General features: G+C 39.6%; 1 protein-coding gene and 1 pseudogene across 2 annotated transcripts in view; one reads left to right on the forward strand and one right to left on the reverse strand.

Moving 5' to 3' along the window:
- The window catches only part of PDE3A (phosphodiesterase 3A), a 249689-nt gene that overhangs the window by 155906 nt on the left and 72903 nt on the right, over positions 1-20880 (reverse strand). The window lies entirely within an intron of this gene.
- On the forward strand, positions 10548-13756 carry LOC311618661 (melanoma inhibitory activity protein 2-like; annotated as a pseudogene). The gene is made up of 2 exons: positions 10548-10615; positions 13084-13756. The product of its transcript is annotated as a melanoma inhibitory activity protein 2-like (transcript).

The following is a 20880-nucleotide window of genomic DNA, read 5'->3' on the forward strand; positions in this document are numbered from 1 at the left end:
AGACAAAAGAAAGGACAATAAAATTAGATAAAATTCAAGTGATTAAAGCAAAGACATCCAAGTTAAGAAATACGCCTAATTTTAAACTCCATACCTTCAAACCTAAGCTTAAATACAAGCGAAGCATTTGAACAATTCTTGCACATATGGTTTCTTGGCTGTGAATCTCTTCACTCATTTCTACATCCATGCTTATTACCACCAGCCTCTTGAATTCCCCACCAACGGTTCCAAGAACATCTGCTTTTCAGTTTCTTTCTTTATTAAGAGTAGAGTCTGTGTCTTCAGCCCACTTAAATCCCACTTTATTTTCAGAAACACAAAACCAAAGTCCTTTCCTTTGTTCGTTACATACCAAGCAAACTTAACGTTAATAAATCATCTAATTAGGCAAAGAGGTTGCAAAAGGTCTTTGCATCGTGTTTCCCTCCTTGACTTAGATCCTGCCATAGAACAGGACTCACATGGAAAAGCAAGTGTGAGCTCACCAAGGGCACTTAGCCTAAGAATTTGAACATTTGATTGATTTCAATGTGGCAGAAAGGAGAGGAAAGTAGGAAAATATATATATATTCCCCCCCCCCCCCCCCCCCCCCCGCTACATTTAGCAAAAGAGGTGGATGAAAGTAACGGAACCTTGCCTCATCATTAAACAGCATCAATAGTAAGCTAATGAGATTTCTTAACAAATGATTAGGCTAATATGGTTTGTGAAGACTCAGTAGTCACAGCACCCCCCCACATCTACGTTGGAAAGAAAAACAAAACATAAATTTCTTTGCTGTGGTAGGCTGGATACTGACCCCAAAGATATCCACATCCTAATCCCTGAAACCTGGGAATGCTATCCCATAGAGAAAAAGGGACTTTGCAGATATAAAGGGACTTTAAAGATTTTTAGATGGTGAGATTATCCTGGATAATCTGGGTGGTCCTAAAAGTCATCATAAGGGTCCTTCTAAGGGGGGGAGGGGGGGCGCGGTTAAAAGAAAACCTAAGGACAATAGTGGCAGAGGCAATGAGAGGAGTGAGGACACTAAACTCATGGCCTGAAGATGCAGAAAGAGGCCAGAGCCAAGGAAAACAAATCTAGATATTAGAAAATATATTCTTTACCCTAAAATCTCTGGAAGGAGAAATGCCTGCTGAAACCTGGATTTTGCACCAGTGAAACCGATTTCATACTTCTGACCTCCAGAATTGTCAGAGATTAAATGTGCATGGCCTTAAGCTACCTAGTTTGTGGCAATTTGTTGTAGCAGTCATAAGAAATTAATACAATTACAATTTAAAATAATCATCAAATGATCACCTTAAAGATAATGAAAATTCAAGAAAACACTAAGAAAAAAACACCCATGACATATATATCTGAAAAAGATACATGTTCAAAGTATATAAGGGATTCCTATGAAAAAATAAGAGGACAAATGTCTAATAATAAAGTGGCCAAAGAGGCATTTCATGAATGGCTCCTAAATATATGAAAAGAGGTTCAACTTCATTATCAATCAAGAACATGAAAATTAAAGCCATAGTAAATTCCATTTGATACCCATAAGACTGGTTGGTGTGTAAAACAATGAGAATTCATACAATCTCTTAGAGAGGGTGTATATTGATTGTTGCATCCACCCTGAAGTGTGGTTTAGTTTTATTCTGGAGAGTTGAACAAGTACTTACCCAGAAAGTCACTCCCAGGTTTACACCTTGAAGATATATGTACCTGTACATGTGCACTAGAGCAGCGTTTTTCAACCGCTGTTCCACGATACACTAGTGTGCCGCGAGATGTTGCCTGGTGTGCCGTAGGTGCAGACAAGACAAGAATTTTATAATTTTTCACTATTTTGTTTACTTAATATTTCATAATAAAGTAATTATAAAATACTTTCTTTGTGTTTATTTGATTCCTATTCAAGAGAATTACTTTATATATAGTCAATATAGGCACAGAGTTAAATTTTTTAACATTTTCTAATGGTGGTGTGCCTCGTGATTTTTTTCATGAAACAAGTGTGCCTTTGCCCAAAAAAGGTTGAAAAACACTGCACTAGAGGCCACATCCTATTTTATGCGTATAGTTAGTAATATTCAAAAATATGAGGAAAATCCAAAAGCCCATCAAACAACAATGGATAAATATGTTGTGATATAGCAGCTTCAGACATTGAATTAATAAGTAGTGGGAAAAGAATGAACTACAGTAAGTCCTCATTTAAAGTCTCACTCATTTCTTGTAAACTGCAATCTTAAGCAAAACAATGCATAGAAAAATCAATTTCACCACATGGCAAGTGATACTAACAAGAGTTAAGTCCCTAAATAGATTTCTTGTCACAAAAAACATCACCAAGCTTCTAAGTAAAGAGCTAAAATGCTTCCAATATTAAACACTAAAATAAATGTAAGCTATACATTTATGTGAAGATGAATAAAAACAAGTTAGATGACTTTTTTCCAACCTGCTTATTCCAGTGTAGGGTCGAGGGTGGCCAGAACCTCTCCCTAGCAGCTCCAGGTGTCAAGTGAGAACCAACCCTTGATGCGATGCCTTTCCATCACAGGACACACACTCACACCCACACCCTCACTCACTCACTCAGAACAATGTAGACACAGTGATTCACCTAACATGCATATATTTGGGATGTGGGAGGACACTAGAGTATGGGAGAAAACCCATCGGACAAGAGAGCGTGTAAAACAACTACACAGACTGTAGCCCTGGCCAACAATCTTATTTCCTCCTCATCAACATTTTAATGAAACTGTGTTTATCAAAATGACGATTTCAAGGACCTGTTCTAGAGTAATAAACATCAACATAGTTGAACCTCAAAAAGTTGGGTGAAAAGATTCATGGAAAAATAAACACAGCATAATTCCAATATTACAAGTCAAAAATAGGCAAAAATAAACATTATATATCTAAAAGATTCTTCCTATTCAAAAAGGCAGAATTATTATGTTTACAAAATTCAAGATAATGGATGAACTGTGTGAGGAAGGAAGGAGGATTGGATCATGGCAGTGTCTCCAGAGAGCTAAAAAAGAACACACCAGTAGTAATGATCTGTTTCTTAAGCTACTCTTCAAACTGTACATATATCATGCACCCCTTTTCACATGCATCCTAGTCCCAATTAAAAGGTTTTATCTACAAAAGTTCAATGCTGTAACTCACCAGAACTGGGATAACACCAAATCAGACATTATTTCTAAGATCTGTCTCCCCATTTGAATTTTTCATTACTAATGACTGAAAAAATGAAATGCCTTACAACTAAACTACTTGTAAGATCACACAGAACAAGCTTGTACTGAGTGTCATTTAAAATAGGTTAACACATTGAAAAGGTTTACCGTGTTGGTCATTAGTCTACATATACTTTTTAATATATTTCGATATTTAGTTGCATTTGTTCCCAATACTTTTGCCTTTTAATCCAAGCCAAGTTTTAAAATTTCTCAAAGCCAGATTAAGCTACACATTCCAACATCTAAAAAATTTCAGAGGGAATCCTGATAAGATTCAGACTGTAAGCCACTCTTTATTTTTTCTCAGGATATGAAGAGTCACTCGCTACTTACTGTTTCTCTGAGACATAGTTCTTAAGATGAGTTGCAGCTGTGATCTTGTGGTCATTTTGATTAAGAAAGCCCCTGAGGGATTCAGAGAGATTCAACAACCAAAGAGTGCAGGATTTTATATCTAACTGAACAGTTGCACCTTTAGTAAAAAAAAGAAAGGAAATGGCCCCTCACTTCCAAGTTTCCAGAATTTCCCACTGACTGGGGTTTGCAGGGGGCAGTGGAGGGAGGAGCTGAAGCTGCTGGAAGGTACAAAGGCTAACCCCCCATAAAATTGACCCGAAGAGACCAATTATCAGCAGCAGAGATTTTCCACCAAATACTCTGGGGGGACAAAATGAAAGAAAAATACATTCCATTAGCTCAACTTGTGAAAAACACTGAATTGCTTTATGCAACTGCTAAGGAGCTCCTTCTTGGTTGTTTTTTTTTTTCTCATCCATTTCCCCAGGAAATATGTTCCTAGTAAAAATTCAGCCTCCTGAGCCCAATTCTGATCAGAACCTCTGAGGGTGATACCAAAGAACCACCTAGGTTAGGCTAACATACATTAAATTGTATGATTCTACAAGGGACTACAGACCTTACGTGGGTAGAGATGTATCTGTCTCTTTCAGTGTTAACTCAGATTCACCAATATGAACATAAGGGCTGTTATGGTCCACACATTTTCTGACTAACCATGTTAGTGCCACCCTGCTCCACACATATTCTAAATGTAACCTTCTCCCTTACATCCTGAGTGCCAAGTACCGGAGCCTGCAAGTATATAACAATATTCAATTTTTTTTTTAAATGAGAAGACCAGAAAGATAGCCTTGAGAGGAATATATTGATATATCACATATCAAGTATTATTTTGGTATAAGGTCTAAAATTCTTTACTTCTTTGAAAAGTGCAGCTTTAAATCATTTGATTTTATCTAGAATTCAAAAACCTAGAATACACACATGCTTTTTACCTTTGCAGTCCTTATTCTAGGACTTTCAGTACTGAAGAACTTGAGGCAATAGAAGACAGATGTATTTGTCGCTCATAAACTAGTAATATTGCTCTGGAAAGGAGAGCCCAGTGGAAAGAGAGATTATGACCACACTCTACCTCCAGATACGGGGATTCCTGGAGAAGCAGCACACGGGGAAATTAATGTAGGCCAGCAGTCCTCTCCTTGGGATGCATGTTAGACTCCTGGGGGAAGCACTTTCAAAACACCAACCTCTGACCCTACACAGGACTTAATGGATCCAGGAGGGAACCTTGCATCAGTCATTCAAAAGTTCCAAAGGAAATTTTAGTGTCCGGGCAGGATTGTAAAACACTTGTAGGCAAATTAAAGATTGCATTGTTCTCTACCTACATGCACACCACAAAATCCTATGGCGCTATTAAAGAATTCAAATGCTACATTGCTCTCCAGATCTGTTGGCTCAATTTCCATGGTAATCTGCCATAGCAAAATAACACAGACTGGGTGGCCTACACAGCAAATTCATTGTCTCACACTTCTGGAGCCTAAAAATTCAAGGTCACGGTGCCAGCACAGTCAGTTTCTGATGAAAGCTCTTTCCTTGGGTTGCAGAGGGCCAGCTTCTTGCTGTGGCTTCAGTTGGTGTTCGAGGGGGATAATCTGAGCTTCATAAGCAGATGGCCCTAGGTTCATCCCCTAATAATAGTAGTCATACTGGAAACCAGAAAAGGCCCCTACATGTCAGCCAACTTAGACATCACCAATTCTTACTTCCCTCCGTTCCACTGAGCTGAGACAGAGTCTCAGGGCCCTTCTTAACACCATGTTCCTCAAACAACACTCAAGGTGAAACCCATTTTCCATCACTATTCTAAATACTTCCAAATACTACTATCTTATGCCATTAACAAATTTATTCATTTCATTAGAAAAAGCTTTCATGTATATTTTTAAAGGGTACCCTAATATGTAAGAAAAATAATGAATGTTGCTAAATGATTACTGCTAAGCAAGTCAGAAGAAACACACAACACAAAACCTCCTGAGTTTTGTTAACACATATATTAGACATAGAACAAATCAAGAAAATGATTAATTTTCCAGCTTTACTGACATAGAATCGACATAACATTGTGTAAGTTTAAGGTATACAACATGTTGATTTGAGAGACGTATATGTTGTGAAATGATTACTGCAGTAGTTAACAGTTCCATTACCTCACATAATTATCATTTCTCTTTTGTACTGAGAACATTGAAGATCTACTCTCTTAGCAACTTTCAAGACTGTAATATAGCATTATTAACTACTGGAGGCCATGAAGTGCATGAAATTCGTGCATGGGGGTGTGTGTGTATGGGGTGTGTGTCCCTCAGCCCAGTTTGCACCCTCTCCAATCTGGGGTCCCTCTCATAATCCAGGACTGCTTGCTCCCAACAGTTTACCTGCCTGCCTGATTACCCCTAACTGCTTTTGCCTGCCAACCTGATCACCTCCTAACTCCTCCCCTGTTCAGCCTGATCGATATCTAACTGCTCCCCTGCCAGCCCGATTGCCCCTAACTGCCCTCCCATGCAGGCCTGGTCACCACTAACTGCCCTCCCCTGAAGGCCTGGTTGCCCCCAACTGCCCTCCCTTTCAAGCCTGGACTCTCCCAACTGTCCTCCTCTGCTGGCCTGATCACCCACAACTGCCAGCCATCTTGTGGCAGCCATCTTGACCACATGGGGGGTGGCCATCTTGTGTGTTGGAGTGATGGTCAAATTGCATATTACCTTTATATTATATAAAACCATACTGTGTATTTGATTTCCAGAAGTTATTCATCCTTTATCTGAAAAGGTGTCCCCTTTCATCTCATAGTATTGTTTTTTTTTATTGTTGACAGCATTACAGATGTCCCTATTACACCCCCTCCACCCAGCCCTACCCTCATCACAGGCGTTCCCCACACTATTGTCTGTGCCCATGCAATGCATATAAGTTCTTTGGTTAATTTCTTCCCACCCTCTCAGCTCTCTCCAATTTCCCCCTAAGATTCCATAGTCTGTTCTCTGCTTCTGTGTCTCTGGATCTATTTTGTTCATTAGATTCCTCATATGAGTGAGATTATGTGATACTCTTTGGCTTATTTTGCCTAGGGTAATACTCTTAAATTATATTATTTGTTTTATTGCTATTGAGTTGTGTGAGTTCTTTTAGATATAACGTCTTATCAGGTATATGATTTGCAACTATTTTCTACCATTCTGTAAGTTGCCTTTTCATTTTGTTGATGGTTTGTTTTACTGTGCAGAAGCTTTTTAGTTTGATGTAATCCTACTTTTTCATTTTTGTTTTTGTTTCTTGTGCTTTCGTTGTCATATCCAAACAATTGTTGCCAGGAGAAAGAGATTAAATTTAAGATATGTTTTCCAAGAAGAGGTAGGGATGGAATCAAATTTAGAAGAGACGACACAATTTTCCAAAGTCGTTTTTGGCAAAGAAAGTCACTTAGAGTTCCCTGAAAGCCCATAAAAGAACAGCTGTCCCAAGGGAATATCTATTTAGTCTGCCTTCATTCTCCACACTGACATTTAACTTCAGAATTATTTACAATTAGAGCACTGATAAACTGCATTAAATAACTTTCTGTTTTGATATCCTGAATAACTTACTATTTCCCTACTTCTTTCACACAATATGAACTTTCATATCTCATAAAAAATGTGTTGTGTTTAAAACTATTATGCTTCTCTAGACATTATTCAGTATGCAATGTCTTTTTAAAACATATAAAAGCACCTGAGTTTACTAAAAGGAAATTTTACCTGTTTCTAAGCCAGAAAAGTTCCTAAATAATTCTTATACCAACAAAGCATTTGGATTAATTTATCAAATTCTGAAAGAGTCTATCAGTTTCTCTGATGAAGCAGCACCCTGCAGAAGTATGCTTCAGGAAAGTGACTTTGAAGACAATGGGAAAGGCTGGAGGGGAGTGAGAGGCTAGGAACAGACCATGACCACCAGTGAGATGGGAGATGACTAAATGGGCCCCGGCTGTGGGAATAGAGCGAAGTTGACAGATCGGAACTGACAGGGCATACAACATAGCAAAAGTGAGTAATAGAGTTCCAAGGGCAGGCAAAAATGGATCTTGGATGTCACATTCAGGTAACTAGAAGGATACTGATTGCTGGGGAAGCTAGAAAAACCTGAACATTTCAGTCGCTCCACACTTAAAAGAATGGCTTGGAAGCCATTCAGGGTTAAGCATGAACATATGTCTCAAAATCTGCCCCAAAGATAAAAATTAAAAATAACAAGGGGAATGATGTGAAGTGATCTCTGCTTCCTCGTGCTTTGTGAGTCATGATTTTCAAGCCAACCATCCCAGGGTTCTGAAATGCAGAGAAGTGCCTGTGAGCTCTAAAGCTTTGGCCTTGGCTTCCCAGTTTAGTGTGGAATGGTGAGGGCTCGAAAAATTAGACCACTTTAGCGATACGCGGACTGACAAAGTGGCAGCCTCAGAGTGTGCAAAATAAACTGTGTAGTTACCTCTCCTCTGGGGTCATTTAACAAAAAGACTCCTGCCAGTGAAGACATCTGAAACTTGGAGAGGGTGCTTTGTGGTTCCTCCACCCTTTGGGTATAGAAGTCCTACTAAATCCAATTACGGCGCTTGCCAATCCATGACTCCCATGCAGTGAACAACACTTCTCAGGCTCTTGTGTCTAATGCCTCTCAACAGTAGTTAGGTTAAAAGTCATAACAGCAACAGAAAATAATGCCCTGAAGTCTAACATGTCTGAAGCTGCATAATAGTGGAAGAGGAAGTGCAGGCAAGACCATCAGCACAACCTAAAACATTAGGCAGGCCTTGCTGTCAGGGTAACTTGAGCTGTCTCTTGCATCTTTATATATTACTAGAGGCCAGGTGCATGAAAATTCATGCCCTGGAGGGGGTGTCTCTCAGTCCAGCCTGCCCCTTCTCACAGTCTGGGAGCCCTCAGGGGCAAGAAGTGACCCAGTGATCAGGGGAAGGCAATGCCCCCATCACCCATCACACCTCTGCTGCTGCCACTGCTGGCAGCACAAGTCTCAGCCAGCCCTGGTTACCTGAGCCTTGGGTGGCCCTGGGAAGCTGGGCAGCTGCCATCTGAAGCTTGCCTGCACCTCAGGCCAGCTCTGGGCGGCTGGGGGTTGAGGGTGGGTCCACCTGCACTGCATGCCTGCTACCTTCCCAGAGGGGCTGAAAGGACTGGGGGACTCAGGCGGGGTTGAGGGGACTGGGCGCCACCATCTTGTGGCTTTGGACCCTGCCATCTTTGTGATGGCACGATGGTCAATTTGTACATTCCCTCTTTATTAGATAGGATAATCTGCACAAACTTTACCAGATGTCTAATGCCATGTCAGACAACTTATTATTGTTTCATTTAAGGTTTTCAGTCAGTACTATTTTAAAAAATATATATATTTTATTGATTTTGTACAGAGAGGAATGGAGAGAGATAGAGAGTTAGAAACATCGATGAGAGAGAGTCATCGATCAGCTGCCTCTTGCACACCCCCTACTGGGGATATGCCCGCAACCAAGGTACATGCCCTTGACCGGAATCGAACCCGGGACCCTTCGGTCCCCAAGCCGACGCTCTATCCATTGAGCCAAACCGGTCTTGGCCAGTCAGTACTATTGATAGATACATGTTATAGGAACAATTTTACCAATGATCAAATAAGATCCAGAGAAATTAAATAACTTGCCCAAGATTAAAGGCTAGTGCAGGACTCAGTCATCTACCTCCTTAATTTCCAGACAAAAGGCTAATGATAATAAGACTAGACGCAAAGGCAAAATATATAATATTTAATATTAAAATAAAGAAATCAAGATTCTGAGATAGTTCAGAGTATAAAAGGGAATACTCAGAACTTAATAGCAAATGAAAAAACAAATTAATAATTAATTTATAAATAGAGTTCAATCCTAGTAAAAAAAACAATGTTGCTATCTTAAAACCTAAACAATACAACTTACTTTACTTGAGCTTAAAGGACAAAAATCACAGAGCAGGCTGCAAGAGGTAGACTTGCTATAAATTTAAATGAGTGTTTAAAGAAATGTTCTTATCCACTGAAGGACATTCCACTGTTTAATTAGCTTAAATATACAGATTTAAAGTGGATATCCTAACAACACATAAGAAATACAGTCCAAAATCTCGGAAAAGATGCCAGAAGTTGCATTTTCAATGTTTTTAAGAAAGCATCACGTTCTTTAAAAAGTAAATCACGAAAGAGAGGTTTATAAAAATTCTCTTTTATATAATCAAGAGTAATAATTCATCTTTATAAAACATTTAATGCTGAAACTTTTAGGTGTATGGTGTGATGGAAAAAGTGCCAGGCAGGAAGCTAGGAAATCATTGTACAAAGCTTTGGGGCCTAGGTGTCCTCCACTTTTTAAAAAGGGGTTGGGTTAACCTATCTTTATCATTCATTACAGGATTAAAGATTCCTAGACACACAAACAAAAGAAGAGTGGAGTTATCACTGATCTCCTTTCTTTTATCTTCGTTCTTAGAAAAGCCTTTCCAGAGATTTCATATACTGCATTTATAATTTATTGTTTCAACCAACTCTGCTATTTCTCAAAATTGGAATTTTCTAAAGGATGAAAACAACCAATAACTTAGAATTTATGTTCAACAGCTGTCCTCCTTTACTCCCAATTAGATAAAAATTGAGTGTACTTATAAAAATAATACATGGTCAAGTAGATCAACAACCAAGAAAAAACTTTGGAAGTCATATTTAACAAAGGCTGCCCACCCACCAATGAGAAAAACAAAGAAGTAGCCAAAAAGCTAATAAAATGTGTGTTTATTTCCGTAATTTTTTTAACTCAACTCTGGAATTCATAGGACAATTTATTTTTTGCCCTTATAACAATGTGATGGGAAGCACACACTTTAGATTTCATTTTAGCATTCAAACTAGAAATGAGTGATGGAGAAATGCAGGTTCCTTTAGTAATTGGAGCAGGTGACAACTTCGAAGGAGGAGAAAAGTAAGAAACAATTTATTCTAAAATTCAAATTTTATCTGTCACACACAAAGCCACATTCAGGTAATTGTTCATAGATTAAGTCATTTCCATATTCAGAATGAATTTGTCTGCAGCATCAACTTCACACAAAAAACAGAGCCAGAAACAAAAAAACAGGCAAAATGGCCCCTTACTATGAGACATTTTAAAATAATGTACTAGTCATCATTACTTTGTCTTAAAGCTACACTAAAAAAAAAAAAAAAAAAAAAATCCACATTCACAATATTACTCATGGTCATGCATCCTATCACATACAATCACCTAAATACAACTCAGAGCACCTGTTCCATGGGTCACCAACTGGCACCTTTTCATCTCTTCCACCACCTCCTCATTTTATTGACACATATGCAAACTATTGCTTCCCAGTAAGAATTCTTAATGATTAGAGCTTTTAATGGCTGACATGCTTTATAAATAATTTAAAACCCAACGTATTTGCTTGTATAACAGAACTAGTTCTATTCCCAGATCCACAGAAGCATCCTGTGTCTTTGCCTGCCTTCCACGAGTTTGGCCGTCAGGAACTGGAATGGGAACAATTTTCACATTGCATAACACAGTTCAGTGTACTGGACAAAGGGTGGGGCCTCTGGACTCCCAGGGACTAGCTGAATGAATCTCTAGGGAACATGCTTTTCAAGAGGCACAAGAGAGAAAAATAAGTGGACCAGAGGGTCAGGTTTTTAACCTGCTGACTTAGTTCATTGGTTCTTCACACTCAGCAATGGCCCCTAAACAGCTTCCATATAAACACAGCTTCTTATTGATCCAAAATCTCACAAGGGGAGGTCTAAGATGAGTAATATCTTTGGCACACATCTGTATTATTTATACTACTTCCTTCTTCTGGAACACTGGTTTTGATATAGTCTCTCAACTTCTAAGAAGTAAGAATCATTTGTCCTTATTTGCTTTCCCCATTTTGTCCATCTCTAGGATGTTTAACTTGTATAGTTCCTATTTTATTCAGGATGTGCTAGCATTTTAAATAAAAGTGCTAATGATATTTAAATTCTAGAATATGTAAGTATTGGGAAGCTGATATAAAGGGAATCACATCAGAGTTGTAGGCATGTGTTCGGCTGCAACTTAATGTGAATTAACATAAAGGACACTCTGTTCTTGAAATACACACACCGTAGAAATGGAAAAAAAAGGCATACTAATGAAGAAAAGAAATGTGTAGAGCAGCATCCAGTTTCACTGACTTTTATCTTCAGAAAGGAAGTTTTGATGAACTAAGAAAAGCACAGAATTTTTATAAGCTATCTGTAACTTCATATCTCTAAATAAATAAATAAATAAATAAATAGGGTACAAGAAACCTAAGAAACAGAAGTAAACAGTTATGTACAAAGAGCTTGTATGCTATGGCTAATCCTCTAATTTCATTTTAGGATTCTTTTATATTCTCGTGCCATTAGCTGCTTCTTCATTGATAATACTGAGATTTTCTTAGTAGTATAAAAAGTCTGACATTTCATAGGTTCATAACATGGTGAGAGTGTTTCTCCTAAAATATTTTATTTTTCTCTCTATAACGTGAGGTTTGATGGCAATTAGTTATATCTGGAAAGCTTTAGAAAAATGATTTCAAAGGCAGGAACTCATTCACATAAGAAAGATTAATGTCTGTGCCCACAGGTCTCTTTTTATTCAACATCAGATCAGCCATTTATAGGCCTGAGCCAGTCTTAAAGAACAAAGAAAATTTGCATCACACACCGCCCAGTTATAGTGGTACCTCAGGACACGTACAAAAACAAACAAGCTTTGCCTCTCCTCCCCAGCTCCCTGCAGCTCCTGGCCTAAACAAAAGAGCAGGTGCGGCTGCAAGGAGAGGGCAAGTCACAGGCCACAGGCTCTTGAGGGGACTGGCTTCTTCCTTCGGATCACCTGGACACAAAGGTAACATAGGGACCAGACCTAGGTTCCCTAACGGGCAGCGTGGACACTTGAGATCTGCTGATGCCATTTCTTCCATCAACTCCGTGCAACCAGCTCTGTAGTGGTCTGGTCCGGTTGCATGGTGCCAGCTTGGGTTCTGGTGGAAGCTGAGTGTTCTCTGCCGCTTACTCTTGGCTCCGGCAGGCCCTGGCTGAGCCATGTATCTACGGAGCCCAGAACTGCCCCTCCGCTGTACTTGGGGCTGGTCCTGGAAAAACTACCAGGGTTGTGGCAGCATTCCCTGGAACTATTAGAAAAGGTCCTGATTCTAATGGTTTTCCATGGGAATCGCTGATAGGTGCAGCTATTGTTGAACTGTGTGCTGTCTCCTGGTTTTTATGGAGAAGTTTTCGATCAGTTAGAAACCGGTTTTATGTGGCAAGAGAGGAAAAGTTTGCTGTAGCAACTTTCTACATGAATGGAAGAAAGATGTAAACTACTTGAAAAATTCAGCCTCGTACAAAAGCAGTATGAAGACTTAGTCATGACAGGATTCCAGCTTTTGAAGAGGAGTCAACAGAAGCTCAAAGTTTGGAGGCAATCTGTGAAAAGCTGAAGAGTTCCAAATCTGTATTTGAGGAGGAAATACTCTTTCTAGAGAAAGAGTTAAAAGAAGAGAAATCGAAACATTCTGAACAAGTTAAATTGATGGTGGAAAATTAAAAAGGGACACAGGCCGTAGGAGATGAATCGAAATCACTCAAATCACATGCCACTGAAGCCAAATGACAGTCTTCAAAATATTTCAAATGAATGAAGACCCTCTTAAGATAGCTATAAAGATGCTCTGAGTGAAAATTTCTAACTTCAGGAAAGCTGGAAAGAACTTTTACAAGAAGCTGAATGGAAAGAACAAGTGAGTGAGCTCAATAAACAGAAAATAACATTTGAAGACTCCAAAGTATATGTGAAACAAGCCCTATTTGATAAAGAAAAACAGATCAACTCTGGTTGAATGCTTGCTAAAGATGCAAAAATGGACTGCTCTGCATGGAGAAGATTTAATGGGTGATAACTTGGAATTGGAAAGAAGAATGGTTCAGAAAATGATAACTAAAGGGAGCTTTGAAGAAGCAGACTCATACTGCTAAGTTAAAGGTATCTTTACAAACCCTAGAAGAGCCGAAACCAGTTTGGCTCAGTTGTTAGAGTGTCATTCTGTGGACTGAAGGGTCCCAGGTTTGATTCCAGTCAAAGACATGTGCCTTGGTTGCGGGCACATCCCTGGTGGGGAGTATGCAGGAGACAGCTGGTCGGTGTTTCTCTCTCATCATGTTTCTAGCTCTCTGTCCCTCTCCCTTCCTCTCTGTGGAAAATCAATAAAACATATATTTTTTAAATAAATAAAAACCCTAGAAGAAGAAATAAACTAAATTTACACTCAGTTATCTGAAGTAGAAAAAAACAAAGGAAGAGCTCACAGAGTGTATTAAAAATCTCTAGACGGAACAAACACCTTTGCAGTCAGAAAATAACATTTTGAAAATGGGAATCATGAACTAAAGCAGAAATTTAAAGGAAGGACTGAACTGTATCAAGAAAAGGAATTTACACTTTGGAGAAAATTAATAGAAGAAAGTTACCAATTAGAGCAGCAATTTTCAGCTGGTGTACTGTGACACAATGGTGTGCCGCAAGAATTTTTTTAAACATGCAATACCTGACTATTTAGTCAGGGGCACTGGCCTTTTTTCTTTTGAACTATTTAAAAAAAAAATGACAAAAGCCAATACAATATCCATCCGGTGTGAATGCCCTGTCTTGAAACATAAATAAATAAGTCATGTAACATAAATAAATAAGTTGCATCTGATTGGTTAATTCTTGGTACCATAGTCTTAATATATAAATATAATTACCTGATTTTTTTAAAGTCATTTTGGAGAAAAATGGGTAGGTAATTACTACTACTATTTTTTTTAATCAATCAAAATTGTACCTCTTTTTCAGATCGGCAAGAAATATATTATACTTTTTGGTGTGCCGCAGAATTTCTGTGATTAGTTTAAGTGTGCCATGAGATTTATAAAAAATGTTGAAAATTGCTGGATCAGAGAAACAGGATAAACTTTCTAAAGCATATGAAGAGATCAGCCTGGCAGCTAAAGAGCTAGGGAGAGTGAGCCAAAGGTCTTAAAGAAGAGAAGGAGAGAACCATTCATTCTTATCAAGGGCAGATTATTTCCCATGAGAAAAAAAGCACACGATAATTGGTTGGCAGCGTGGACTGCTGAAAGAAATCTCAATGATTTAAATAAAAAAAAATCTTATGACAGACAAAAACTTACCTGAAACAGGATTTAAATGTGAATTTTTAGGAAAAGATCCTTGTGCACTTGATCTTCCAAATACATTTGGCGGAGAATACTCCCATGTGGTCCCTCACCATGGGTTTGACTTCTATCTGAAGCGAGAACTTTTCCCCTCCAAGTTCCTTAATGGGTCTGCTCAGACTTTCACCTTTGTTTCCACGAGGAGGTGGAAGAGGGGAGGAGGAAGAAGTTCCAGAGGCCCTGGGAATCCTCTAGAACCATGGTCGACAAACTGTGGCTCGAGAGCCACATGCAGCTCTTTGGCCCCTTGAGTATGGCTCTTCCACAATATACCACAGCTTGGGAGAGTCTATTTTGAAGAAATGGTGTTAGAAGAAGTTTAAGTTTAAAAATTTTGGCTCTCAAAAAAAATTTCAATCGTTGTACTGTTGATATTTGGCTCTGTTGACTAATGAGTTTGCCAACCACTGCTCTAGACCATCAGATTACTAAAGAAGAATAGCCAAGCTGTGATAGGCTATTGTCATTTCCTCACAGGAAATCTTCTGACACTGGGTCCCTTTCAAGTCCATGGGAACAAAGTCATAAGACAAAAATTCCTCCAGCAGGCCAACCTTATCTGATCTAGCTCCTCCTCCACAAAGACAAGGACTTAGAAGTTTTCATTTCTTTTTAAAGACTTGTTTGGCTTTGATAATAACCATCTAGTTCTTTCCCCTTTTGCTTTGATATCTACTGACATTCAAAAAAGGCATTGGTCTTTTCACCCACAAAAATGGGTGAAGTAGAGGTGAATTAGATACCACTGTAGTGTTTAAGAGAACTGTTATTACATTGAGGTCTTAAACTTTCCTAGACTGAAAATTTGAACCATGTTCTTAAATATCTCCAGCCTTTGTAAAGTTATCAAGGCATACTTCCAAATACTACAACTTTTGAAGACATATTGGAAAGGATTAAAAGATAAATACTTGATGTTAACAGCGAGTTTCATAAAATGGAAACACCTTTCTGAAGGTCACTAGGCTTTTTACCCGCTCATCCTTGATACTCTAACTCAACATGTTATGATTTGTTTTCTACCTTGAATGTATTCTCAAAGTTCAAGGCAGAGTTCCCACACACCCAAGTAAACCCACTCAACCTTTGTTTAGCACCAGATTGTTGTTATGCTCCAATTCTTACCCCCTAACAAGACCTGATCATCTCAACATTTTGACATCCATTTCCCTTTGAAATAAAAGTACATTTGATGTATTCATCAAAATATGACATATGCCTTCACTGGCCCATTGATAATCTATGTGCTACATCTTTTTCTAAAGATCATGCTTGTCCTCTGAGAGGTCTCATCTTGGTCAGGATCAAGTCCAAAGACCTCAACATGGCCTCCAAGGGCCTCCATGGTGTGTCCCACTGTCTCCTCTATGACTTCTTGTCAATTTGTCCCCCTACTCTGCCCTCACCAATGATATTTACATTTGCTATTTTCTCTGCCTGGAATGAATTCCCCCCAGATTTGCATGCACATGGCTTATACCCTTGACATGTCCCCTTATCAGTTCAAGCTCCCTCAGCCATCTCATATTAAGTAGTACTTATGGTCCATATCCACGTACCAGTTCCACTTCCCAACACTTATTCCACTGAGATATTATCTGTTTGAATGAAATTTCAAGTGTACAGAAATCTATCAATTGTTAACTGGTATCCTAAACGCTTAAAATAGTCTGGCACACAGTATGCACGCAATGCATATTTACCCAAAGAGAGAAATGGTGGTCCTTAAAACATTTTGACAGACTAAGAAGAGAACAAGGTTGAAAAAGTTGGAGTCCAAGACTCAAACTCAACAACTCCAAGGACACTCCCTCTGCCACTCACCGATCTCATTCCCTGCCTCACCCAAGTATGAGATTAGTTGAGGCAATTAGCCCTCTTGGGAAGAGTTGGGTTAAAGATCATAGTTCACAAGCGAAGTGATGAGGCTGGAGGAGAGCAGAGAATAATGTTTCTCCCTCGCCTCATCTCAAATCACTCAACACTGCACACAACACTATTCCTCAGTAGGCACTTAATAATAAATGACTGCCAGAAAGCATGACCATTTTTATTTTATTGAAGAGGGGAAAGAAGGGGAGAAGGCAGATAGCTGTATAGAAGCAGGCTCTCCAAATTCTCACAAAATGCAAATGATTTGTCATACTTCAGATGGGAAGTGTTTCCTTTCAGACATGTGGGTGAGAAAGGGAGGAGGGGGAAATGCTCAGATGACGCTATTTTGAAGCTATTTGGTAAGAATGGCTGTTTTCCCTGTGATATTCTTGAACCACCAAATGTCATGTTTCCATGCTTGCTGTCTGGATGCTATCAAAGGCACTACTCTGAGGTGAGAGAGGGGGTCACGTGCTCATCTCCTCACATGCTGCCACCGCTGCTGGATTTTTTTTTTAAAGCTTTGTGACCTAGAAAGGAGTGTACGGTATGAATGATGCACAGACTGCAGAGAGCATTGAGCATCATCAGCCTATTTATACCTCCAGGAAGAAAAAAATGAGCACAGGCCAACGACTCTATACTCCGTGGAGTATGCAAAGATCATCTGGAAGAAACAATAAACACAGTAAGGGACGTATTTCTGTCATTAAGTGAGGAATAAAAGGTGAGGCCATATTCCCAATTTCCTTGGTCTTCCCAAAATTCGGTGTGCTTTTAAAAGAATTCCTAGTTGGTTCCTGATGTTTCCCACTCCGGTGTAAAGCCGTCGGAGTCCCGTTAAAGGCACTGCCACCCACATTTTAAAAACTGGCTTCATTCCATGCATGCATACATACTCACATGTGGCTGTAATCTGCAGCCATTTGGACACACTATAAATTTGGAGGGGACGTTTTTCAGGCTTAACAAAGTATTTGGAAAAGCCTTATAGATACTTGTGTGAGTTAACTCAGAAAAAAAAAAGGGGGGGAAATGAGAAGATTTACATGGATTTGCACAATATGGTAGAAATTTCCCCCCCAAGGTATGTAGTGAGCTGCTCTTAAAGGGTGAACTATTTCCTGGACGAGGCAGCGGAATGCACGCAGGTACAGCTGTTAACACTTATTCCTGCATCACTGGAGAATTTAATGCCAGTCTTTGCCTCTAGTCTTCTAGTAGTTGTTTCTAATATAAACAGAATAGTGTGGGGCCCCATGGAAGCGATGCTGTGGAACCGGCCCATGTATGCGGGGGATGCCTGCCAGCTTGATTTGCTTTCGGAGTTATTTTACTAGCAGTGGTGATGGGTTTGCTGACAACTGGCAAGAGTATGAGGTGTTTTCTAAGGCTCAAGATTAGGTGTTTCCTAGTGTGAAATTTATTGATCCTCAGAGGCTCAAACCCCGTCCTGGATTCCCTCACAGAACACAAACTGATTTACTCTGAACGTACCCAAGTTCATAATAGAAACTCTCCCTGGTTTTTATTTCTACCCAGGTCTCCTCTTCACATCTGAGGCTGCAAATGTGGGACATGCTTCACCCTATCCCTACATTTGCTGTAACCACCTTTGATGTTGGTTCATGGAGCACGCACCGTCATTTCGTCACATTCACTTCTTCCAGGGCCTGACCTATAACGGGGTTGAGCCTGTGTCCGGAATTGTTCAAACCAAAGGGAATTAATACTTTATTTCTTTATTTTTGTTGTTGTTAATTGTTTCCTAAGGATATTTTTCCATTTATTTTTAGAGAGAGTAGAAGAAAGGAGGAGAAAGGGGGAAAGAGAGAGAGAAAGGGAGGGGGAGAGAGAGATAGAGAAACATTGATGTGAGAGAGACATATCAATCAACTCCCTTCTTCATGAGCCCCGACCAGGGTATCGAGCCTGCAATCAAGGTACATGCCCTTGACTGGAATTGAACCCAGAACTCTTCAGTCTGTGAGCCGACACTCTATCCACTGAGCCAAACTGTCTAGGGCTATTTCTTTAACTTTGAACACTCATAAGGCAATTTGGAGCTTATAAATGTCCATAATTTGTTGTCAAGTTAATGATATTCTTAATCTTCCTGCAACATGTAGGAAATAGTTACTGGTGCATAAAGTCAATGAATTTAAACAGAATAGAAACGTATCTTATGGATTAGACTCTTCAGAATGTAAATGGGCTGATGAAAAACAGTACCACCAACTAGTTTTGTTTGTTTCTGTGTTTTGGCAAGAGCTTGTCAGCTTAAGAGATGTGATTACTTGTTGTTCAGGTATATTCATTGCCAGAAAGGAAAAGTGGCAGTGTAAAGCCCTATCAGGAAAAAGACATTATTTAATGCACATGGAAGACTGATATTAATGATGGAGAGGTTGGGACCTGCAAGGCAAAGGGGGAAGGGAAAGCGGGACAAAAATAAAAACTCAGCTACAGGTCCCTTAAACCCGTGGTTGGCAAACTGCAGCTCTCGAGCCACATGCAGCTCTTTGGCCCCTTGAGTGTGGCTGTTCCACAAAATACCATGGCCTGGGCAAGTCTATTTCGAAGAAGTGGTGTTAGAAGAAGTTTAAGTTTAAAAAAATTGGCTCTCAAAAGAAATTTCAATCGTACTGTTGATATTTGGCTCTGTTGACTAATGAGTTTGCTGTCCACTGCCTTAAACTAATAAATACTTGATAAATATGTGCTGGTTTATTTTATAATAGGAAGGAATGGAACTACAAGATGTGTCATCTTTGAAACCTCCTCTACATGACCATACTGAAAAAAAGGAACTTAATTTTCATGGACTACAAAATTCTAAAGCCCTTCGTCCTATAACTTTCTGCTACATAAATCAATATTGTAAGATTCTCCCTCCTTCTTTGCCTTCTCTCATATTGCTACAAAGAAGCTAACAGAATGATCCTTTAAATGTACAGAAGCTGGCAAATACAAATCAGTTATTCTATTGATAGGTTTTGGAAATTCAAACATTCAGAACATTCAGGGGGAGTGCTGAACAATGGGCAAATTTTATGAAAGGTAGAAAAATAATGTTTCATAAGAAAATATGCTAAATGAATAAAGCAGGCCAACAATTAATACCAATTTCCCCTTCTAAAAATATTTTATTTTCACAGAACAGCTTATTTTATGATTTATAAATTTACTTATTTTTTATGGTAATGCATCTCTTGATAATTTTCGGCACAATTGCTGTGAGGCAAAGGAAAGCTAAGAGATTTACTCAGACATATTTAAGTCCCATAAAAATTGGAAGAAGGTATTCTTGTTGTAATATAAACAAAACAAAGGGAAAAGCAATTACTGGTCAATTTTTTTGATCAGTTACTGCTTTTAGATTTCCTTACTTTATGTCTGTACTTTAGAGGCCCAGTGCACAAAATTCGTGCACTGGGGGAGAGGGTTTCCCTCAGCCCAGCCTGTCCCTTCTCAAAGTCCGGGAGCCATCAGGGGATGTCCGACTGACGGCCTAAGCTACAGCTAGCCTCCCTCTGCAGTAGGTGACTGGCCGATCAGGGGAAGGTACTGTCCCAATCACCTCCTTGCTGCTGCTGCCTCTGTTCTCCCTCTACAGGATGTGACTCTGCAATCAAGGGAAGGTGACACCCCCATCATGCCTCTGCTGCTGCCACTGCTGGCCACGAGGCTGTCTGAGTCTCGGCCATTGCAGCCACTGCGGTTTGCTTGAGTCTCACCCAGCCCTGGGTAAGCATCAATGGCCAACAGCCATCAGCTACAAGCTTCCCTGTGCTTAAGCAATAGGGTGCACTCATCTGGTGATGGGCAGACCACGTCTTTCAGAGTTCTCTTGGGTGCAGATCTCCTTCTAGCCTGCACCCAAGGAGGAGTGCTGAACAATGGGCAAATTTTATGAAAGGTAGAAAAATAATGTGGGTCCGGCTGCTAGAGGAAATTCCCTACATTGGTTGCCTGGACATCTGGTGGCCTCCACTGATTCCAGACCCTGATCTGAGGGGCACTGAGGGGCGATGGAGATGGAGGTGGCCTGGGAGTTTGAGGAGC

This window comes from Pipistrellus hanaki (genome assembly GCF_964339955.1).
Source record: "Pipistrellus hanaki genome assembly, chromosome: 3".
Classification (NCBI taxonomy): domain Eukaryota; kingdom Metazoa; phylum Chordata; class Mammalia; order Chiroptera; family Vespertilionidae; genus Pipistrellus; species Pipistrellus hanaki.